The following is a 9,514-nucleotide window of genomic DNA, read 5'->3' on the forward strand; positions in this document are numbered from 1 at the left end:
ATGGCAAAAAGAATTTATTAAGTTTTATTTACTACTAAGAGTGGATCCATAACCCTAACAAATTCAATTTCATAGTTTTATTTAAATTAAGTTGTTTATATTTAATTTTATTTTCAATTTTTAGATAAAATAAAATAAACAAATTAAATCTTTTCTCTTTGGATCATCCTCGGACTCACCGAACTATAATACAACAAGACATTCTTATACTTGGGAGTTAAAAATTACTTTTAAGTTGTGTCAAGTTTTTGGCGCCGTCGCTGGGGAACTTTGCAAAGAGTTTTTGGCGCCGTTTTTGGCTGTGTAAAGAGTCACAACTTTTGAGACGCATCCTAATAGTCGTGTTGTATTATATTTTGATTTTGAAATTCATAGTAAATTATTTTTGTTCCCTTTTCTTTGAATTACTCAAATTCGTGAACTCTCCACTTGGTTATTAAGTCATTTGATTGTTTACTCATTTAACAGGTATTATTAAATTATTCTTCACACACACACTATGACACATACTAGTGGGTTGTAAGTTAAAATTTTTGTAGCATTTAGTTCTTTTGATTTATTAGGAATAATATTTAAGGTAGTAGGAAGTGTATATTTATAAAAAAAATCCATAGGGTATATGAATTTTGGTCAACCTAAAATTACAAGAATTAGTTTATAATTATTCACAACAGGTTCAGTTTCCAAGACGATAAAATCCACCGGGTATATGAATTTATCAACTTGTACTAAAACATCTTCCACTATTCCTTTTGGTACTTTAACTAACCTATCGGCAAGCAAAAGTGTAGTTGAAGTTAATTTTAACTCACCAACATTAAGTTGAAGATAAATTGAATATGGAAGCAAATTAACACTAGCACCAAGATCTAGTAAAGCATGCTCAATTCTGTGAACAGCAATAATACAAGAAATGGTAGGACAACCAAGATCTTTTTATTTCAACTTATTATAAGTAGACAAAATTGTACTTACTTATTCGGCCATGAAAGCACTCTTTTTTACCTTCAATTTCCTCTTAACAATGCACAAGTCTTTTAAAATTTGGCATATGAAGGCACCTACTTGATTGCATCTAATAGAGGAATGTTAACTTCACTTGCTTAAAGATTTCATAAATTTCAGAAGAGTGATTTGATTTCCTTGGTTGATTCAATGCATGCGGAAATGGTGGTTCAGGTGGAACACTAGTTATTTCTTCACTGGGTGTAAGTTTATTTAGTCCTTCCTTACCCTTTGAATTTTCATCATTTTCACAAGGTTTCGGTATAGGTCTATCAACAACCTTACCACTATGAAGAGTTATAACTGACTTGACTTCGTATGTGGGTGGATATATTTTGTTGAATCTTAGGATTTGGTTGTGGTTGGGCTGGAAATTTTCCTTTTTCTTGAATTGTAAGTGCAGAAGCAATTTTAGCAAGAGTATCTTTCAAATCAGGAAAAGTTTGTGCATTTTGATTGTTAATAACATCTTGCTTTTTGATGAATGAATGCATTGTGTTTTTCGGATTTTTCCATGGTGGTGGAACATATGGTGCACAAGACTGACCATTTTAAAAATTTTGTGGAGGTGGTGCTTGTGAAGATTGTGCATTATTATTATTCCTCCAACTAAAATTTGGATGATTTCTCCAACCAAGATTATAAGTCTGTGAATATGGGTTTGGTTTATTGAAAGTGTTAATGGCATTAACTTGATCATTTAGACATTCTTTAAGTGCAGGCAAAGTGGGACAATTTTGAGTGAAATGATCATTCGAACTACAAATATTACATACAATTTTTTGAACAGATTTTACTTGATCACTCTTTTTATACTCCAAAGCTTCAACTTTCCTAACTAGGGATGCAAATTTTGCTTGTAAATTATTATCTTCCCTAAGGTTATGGATTCCTCCACTGGATGGAGATGGTTGTGGTTTATTTGTCAATTCAAAAGTTCTAACAGTATCCCAATGTTGTGTATTTTCAGCTAATTGGTCAAGATAATCTAGTGCATCTTTAGGATTTTTATCACTAAATTCACCATTACACATCATTTTAACAACCTGTCTACTTTGGGGTGTTGAGCCCTCATAGAAATAAGTGACCAATCGCTAAGTTTCAAAACCATGCTGTGGACATATGTTAAGCAATTCTTTAAACCTATCCCAATATTGGTATAATATTTCTCCTTTTTTTTGAGTAAAAGAAGTGATTTGTCTTTTAAAAGAATTGATTCTATGAGGTGGAAAGAATTTTTTCAAAAACTGTTCTCGCATGTTATTCCAAGTTATTATTGATCCAAATCTAAGGTTTTGTAGCCAAGTTTTAACTTTATCTTTTAATAAAAAAGGAAAAAGCTTTAATCTAATTATGTTCATGCTACAATTTTGGTCTGTGTATGTATTACAAACTTCCTCAAAATCTCTTAGCTACAAGTATGGATTCTCATATTCTAAACCATGACATGTTGATAAAAGTTGGATAATACCTAGTTTGAAGTTGAATTGAGATGCTTCTGGAGGAAATACTATACATGGCAGTGCTCCGATTCTAGTTGGATTCATGTAGTCTCTCAAGGTTCTGGGTTGATTCTGATCACGTAATGATTGTCTTCCTGATCAATCTGAGGATTAGGTTCGCCCAAAAAAATTTTGTCTTGGTTCTCGTCCATGATTGGTGGTGGAGATTGAGATCTGCGAATTAACCTGCCACTTGGAGTTCGAGACCAACGTCTCATGCAATGGTTATGTCACAAAGATAATAATCAAACAAATTAATAACACAAGAACTAAATGAAAAAAAAAATGCAAATAATATAAGTGTACAAAAATTAAAAAATTAAATTACAATTTTGGTGGTTGAACCCACCAATAAATTAACAATTTAAATAAAACATAAAATAAATGTAAAATAATAAAAATAACTGAAAATTCAATAACAATTTTGGTGGTTGAACCCACCAATATAAATTAACAAAATAAAATAAAGGAAAAAATAAATAAATAAATGCGAAATAAAATAAATACTGAAAATTAAATAACTGAAGTTAAAAAAATATTTAAAATTAAGAGTTAGTAGTTAGTTTGCTTGGTCCAAATTAAGTCCAAATAAGTCCGAGATGATTATTGTGAGAAATTTTGTCTAGGGATCTTATTGCAAATTTTTTATAATTTTATGGCTGTACCACAATTTTTAGAAGTTTAGAATAAGCCATGTGGGATGGAAGTGAAGATTCTGAAAGATTTTAGGGCCAGAAAAAAAATTGAGAAAAGGAAAAGGGATATAAAGGAAATTTTACACAAAGATAAAAAAATAAAGCAAAATAAAATTTTTTTCCCTAGCAACGACGCTAAAAACTTGACAAAACCTAAAAGTAATCTTTAACTCCCAAGTATAAAAGTGTCTTGTTATATTATAGCTGCCTTTTACAACTCTTACCATTCCATTTATTTAATATTATTTAAGTGTTAGATAATAGATGAAAAAAAAACAAATTTATTGATCCTCAAAAAGGTCATCCAAATATTATCTAGGACTATTCTCCTCTACCATAATAAAATCTAACATCATGGTTATTTCGAAGGATTTTAAATCAACGGTTACTGGTAGTTCTATAACCCTTAGTAGCATTAACCTCGAATCCATTCAATGAATTGGTTATGGCTTTATTTTTAAGTCCGTCTTGTCCAAAGTGCTTTAAAAATATGTCAAATGAGCTACCAGAGTCTATCAAATTGTGCTATATTCTTTGCTTACGGCATTGGCTTTTATGACACACATCTTGTTATTGGTACATAACTCCCTCCTTATGATTATGAATAGTCTGGTCTTTGCACCTTTTTCCAATGGTATATTGAAAAGAACATCATGACTACTCATAGTATATCTTCCATAATTTTTTTAGTACTATTTGAGTCCTATACTAATGTTGGCCTCTTACAATAACTCTAGCATTGGCTCTTCCAGTGTTATATCTTCATTACTCACCTTTTCAGGCAACTCTTGCTCATCTGCCAATTAAAATAATATATCTACATACTCATTTATATAAAAATTTATTACTAGATCTTTGACTTTATTTTTTAGATCACGACAATGCACCATGATCTGGCCATAGTTGTCATGAAATTCGCAGAATTTCATCGTCATGTTTGTTAGCTGCTCCTTGAGAGATGTTAGAGGGTACAATAGCACTCGATCTTTGATGGAGTGGTACAACTTTTCTAATGAGACCTTTAAAGGTGTATGTTGTTTATAAACGATAGTCTGCTCATGCGTGGTTCTATCTCTTGGGAAGCTTTTTATCTAGCTAGAAAGAATTTGTGGTGATAGAAGGTTTACACCTGATTTGTTTGACCTTTTGTCTTGGTTGGTCACTTGGTTATCCTAATTGGGTGAAATATTTTGTTGGTTATGACTTTTTAATTAGTTTTTATTAAAGGGATCCTAAGTTGGCTTTTATTTAAGTATGTTGGATTATGTCAAGAAAAGAAATAATGCCGCAAGTAAGGTGCTCTCCTTACACCAATCAATCTTTTTTAGGACAAACTGTCTTAATATGTATAAGTAACGGGTCCACTTCCCCTTTGTGCCCTCCTCTCTCTTCTCGTCAATTCCTCTAGTTGCTTACATCAAACTCTTGCTACTTTTTCCTTTTCAATCTCTATGTCCATCTTCAATTGGACATGAACTGTCAAATATGAGTTAATTGCTGGTGTCCTCATATTGTACCATAGTTGGCCTATCTTTACCCTTTCTTTCAGCCCCTTTAAAGCTTGGGGATGATTGAAAGCTTCAAGCTCAAGAATTGCTCTATGATATCTTTTAACAAAGTCTTTAAGGGTTTCTTTTTCTCATTGTTTAAGGTCATGAGTCTTAATATCATCTTCTGGGTTCATCGCCCCTTTAGATTACTCAAAATCTCTAGATAATTGATCCAAAGTTCTAATGCTTCCTTACGATATTTTTTTATACCAATTGTGCGCTCACCCGTTTAACATCAATAGAATGTTCTACTTCTTTACAATGGTGTTAAGCCCTTAAGTCGAGTCATCTCATTAAATTATTTTATGTGGATCAGCAGATCACTTTTTTCTTGAATACTAAAGGTTTAAAAAGCAAAAATCCCTGAGAATTGTTGTATTCATGATCTCTGGTAAAAGTGAGGATCCATTGTCTAACAATATCCTCCAAGTATGGGTTCTTCCTCTGCTCTAAATCTCTTCATTGATTTATGCCAACCTTTGCACTTCATTTTTTAATTCCCCTGCATGACTTGAATTTTGCCCTGCCACCTACTTGCGTTCGCGTGCTACATTTTAATAAGCATTGCCTTAGCTCTCTCTTTTCAATATTCTCTCCCCTCCTTATATTTGTTGTTGTGTTTGGGTCATTATAAGGTGGTGATGAGTGTTGGAGTGTGTGCATTTATAAAGAGTAAAATTGTGGTTTTGTATTCTAAGTCTCACTAACATCTCTACCTTTATGTATTTAAGTTCCCTTAAACTTTGATTTTGTGCATGTTGCTATAATTTGAGTATTTTATGTGTTTTAGGAGTATTTTAGTTATTTCATAATTAATGAGAAATCAAACGACAGAATAGATGGTATTTTTTAGCTCAAAATGGCTAAAAAACTTAATGAAGAATATAAAAGGCAAAATCATAATTTAAATCATGTTTGGAGTCCCAGATGGCAGCATTGACGTTATAATTGGAATCAGCCTTGAAAACCTAATGAACAACAGAAATTGGGATTAAAACAAACTCTGATTGCATAAAACAAGATTTACAGAGGTCCAAATCTAGTGTGTTAAGATGTATGCTAATTTTGTGGAGCCCAACTGACTTTTCATTGACTGATGAAGTGTCAACATCCTATTTGATTGTCCTATGTGCTTGCTATAGAGTGAGATACACTAAAACATTGCCTACTGACTTTGCGTTCACTGACGATGTGGTAGTATATTAACTTACTGGAGAATGTATGTATGATAAAAGCACATACATAGAGTGGCAAACTTGTACATGTGTTTCCACCGATCTAAGCACGCCAAAGGGTGCAATCCTATGCATCCAAATTGTTTTCGTTCGATGGCCATGATTTACCTATTGTATCTATCAATAGCGGGCTCTCCTCTCTGATTCGACAACTTATATTTCTACATATTTTAATGTAAATTATCATTTTGCCCTTAGTAAAGTATGTGTAGCTAATTTAATTTCAAGCTTGAGTTGAAAATATAGCCTCAACATGATCCTTCGGATTAATTTGGTAAGTTTATTTGCCCTCCCTCCTGACTTATGTGGGTCGTTTTCACTTTTCATTGACAAATAGTGTATAGTCTAGCTTTTGCACAGTATATCAGCTCCCTCGTGAAATATTATTACTGTTTTGTATGATAAACACTTTACACTATATTTATTAGAAAAAAATACTTCCCTATACTATTTGTGAGTCATCTTAACTCATTTTTTACAAAGAGTGCATTTAAGTTATTTAGTGGACAACCCCGCCATGTTCTCAATAGAAAGATTATTATTGTATGGTACAATGTGTACTTGATACCATATTTAGCACATTTATCGAAAGATCATTACCCTCAGACACAGTGAGTGCTTAGTGAGGTTCTTTTTAATTGGCATTAAAAAGAAATGTTAAGCCCACAATGAAGTGTTCAATGTAAGTTTAAAGACTCAAGTGCTTTATTAAAATTGTTTCATCCTTAACTTATTCCCATCATTTTTTTTAAATCTTAGTACTACTGAGAAATCGCCTCCAACCAATTCATATATTAAATAGAAAATGTAACCTTACATATAATTAAAATTGCCTCCTCATGGAATCGATGCTCGTAACCATTAATATATACTACAATCGATTCATGTGCTTGCAATTTCATAAATTTTGCACAACAGGTGGATCCTCTACTCTTCGCGGTACTAGAACATATTCTCTAGCCTTTCCGATGTCCATCTTCTGTTACTAATTCAGGTATATCCACATTTCCCCTAGAATTTCTTTTGTTAATTCTCCTTTGCCCTTTTTTAGTTTCTACAATATTGTTAGGCTTTTTGTACTGATCCCATAAATGGCACCAAAATGTTGATGCCAAATCTGATCAAGTTGTTATGTTGGCAAGCAACCAAAAGTCAACCTCGACATTTAAATTTATATGTGGAAAAAGGGTTTGCTAATGTCTTTAAGCCTCATTAGAAAACCGGAACTATAAGTAGATTCTTCGCGAAACACTTGAGATCATAGAAACCAATAAAAGGGATGCCGAAAGTTCTTTTGCATTAACCCTCAGATGCTTAAGTCAATCTTATGGGTTTGCTTAAAAAATAAATACGGTGTCGGTTTTTTTTTTATTTTGTGAAAATGAATGAGGAAAATAAAAAAGTCTTCTTTAGCAAATAGAGTAAGGAAAAAGCTAACATGGAAAATGAAAATAACCGAGCGAGAGGAATAGAAACTTAGCTTTGTTCAAATTTTCTAAGATTTAATAGAGGTTAGAATCTCAAAAAGCCCTTAAAGGATAAAACTCGATCCTTTATTTTTCAGAGAAATCAGTGGAACAGTTATAATTGAGTCTTTTTTTTTGCCTTAGCTCAACTTAAATGTCTCCTCGAGAATATCTGCTTATAGGTTTCCTCCTAACATGCTATCTGCTCGTATATTCTTTTTGTCTTGAACAGTTGCTTATGGAGGCATAGCAAGAAACCTATTGGGATTATCTGTTAGTGAATTCTTTATATCTCAGTTTCACAATGAAAAAAGCGCTATTAGGTACAAAGAAACACTTAATCGTGTTCCCTTAATTTTATTACCCAAACAAGGGCGATGTTATGGGGTTAGGATCTCTTCATCTTAAGAAGAAGGTTTGTGGGTTCTCATCAATATTATCATCAGATATTGCTAAAAGGAATCATAACTTCAACTATGACATTTTGGGGTACACCAGCAACTTTGATGATGGAAAGTGTCAGCAAGAGAAATCTAATTTCTATAGTTACGACCTTTCTCTTTTATATTGGTTCAAGTGCAAATGAACCTATAAGGCGATTTCGACGATCTATAATTTTTTTTGTGGTTTTTTGTATTTCAATATATAATGCAATATAATCAATCATGTATGAACACGATGATAATGCATGTTATTGTTGGGGGCCATCTGGACATGGACACAAAAATAAGACAAAATAATGGTGCGTTTACCAATTGGTAATCAAAATGAGCTAGAATCGAAATGAGTAGGAATTAGAATGAGTTAGAATGAAAATCAAAAGAAGATGCTTACATGAGATATAAAAATCGGAATCAGAATGAGTTGTATTCCCATTGATTTGTTTACTTTATCTAAGAATTGGAATGGATTGTTTTAAGTTATTAATGCCATAAGTTAATTATTTCTATTTTTTATTATTAATTATAATAATTTTGAATATTATTAATTTAAAAAGTATTGTTATTAATAATGACAATAATAATAATCAATATAGTTGATAATGAATATACTAATAATAGTAACAATATGATGATGATGCTAATGATGATGGTGGTGGTGGTGGTGGTGGTGGTGGTGGTGGTGATTTTAACAATAATAATAATATTCACGATAATATTAATAATTTTAACAATAATAATAGTCATTTTGATGATGACGACGATGATGATTATTATTGTTGTTGTTGCTGTTGTTGTTGTCATCATCATTATTGTTATATTATCATTATTATTAATATTATTTTAATAATAACAATTATTATTATTATTTACAACAATGATAAGAATAATAACAATAAAAATAACAATAATATATTAATAATTCAGTTAAGGATAAAAGTGAAATTATGAAATTTGGGTGGAGTAATAATGGTGAGTTAAAGGATGGGAACTTAAATCCAACCCCGTATAGGAATCAAGTTTTCGTTCCTTAATCTCAAAACTATAGTGGCCTCGTATGTTTTATTCTCACTCCCTTTTAATTTCTATTTTAACACGTAAACAATATCAACTATTCTTATTCCGAATTAAGATTTTCCAATCACACAAGTAAATACACCATAAACCCGACTAGATTTATATACTTAATTTACAACTGTAATCCTAGTTGGGTGTACACATAATTGTTTCTTTATCATCTTTTATATTGATACATTTGGTCCTCATAATGAGTAATGTGTGATTTATTATAAAGAGGTGGTCTATAGATATGCGCTCATAATCTCTTCAAATCCAATTTCTCCATTTACCCCATTTAAATATTGGATTTTTCTATGATGATGTATATTTTTTAAACTATTAATAATGAGATTGTTCTAGACTATTGGATTTGAATATTTAAATCTCTACCATTATTTTAATTAAATGGATAAATAATTAGTTAATTAATAAGCAATAGGTAGCTTTCAAAATTAAGTTGATGAATTCAAATTAAGAGATACTTATGAATTCAACACGAAAAGAGAGAGGCATGATCCATTATAATTCCTTTTTTTTTCTTCTTTTAATTTATAAATAATAT

The 9,514-nt window shown here is 31.4% G+C and overlaps 1 non-coding gene across 1 annotated transcript; it reads left to right on the forward strand.

The window, feature by feature from the left end:
* The first annotated feature begins 2,109 nt into the window (after positions 1-2,109).
* On the forward strand, positions 2,110-2,218 carry LOC112100568. The gene has a single exon (XR_002906936.1). It is a non-coding gene; the product is annotated as a small nucleolar RNA R71 (small nucleolar RNA).
* Positions 2,219-9,514: the final 7,296 nt, after the last annotated feature.

Source organism: Citrus clementina, unplaced genomic scaffold (genome assembly GCF_000493195.1).
Source record: "Citrus clementina cultivar Clemenules unplaced genomic scaffold, Citrus_clementina_v1.0 scaffold_3, whole genome shotgun sequence".
NCBI lineage: Eukaryota > Viridiplantae > Streptophyta > Magnoliopsida > Sapindales > Rutaceae > Citrus > Citrus x clementina.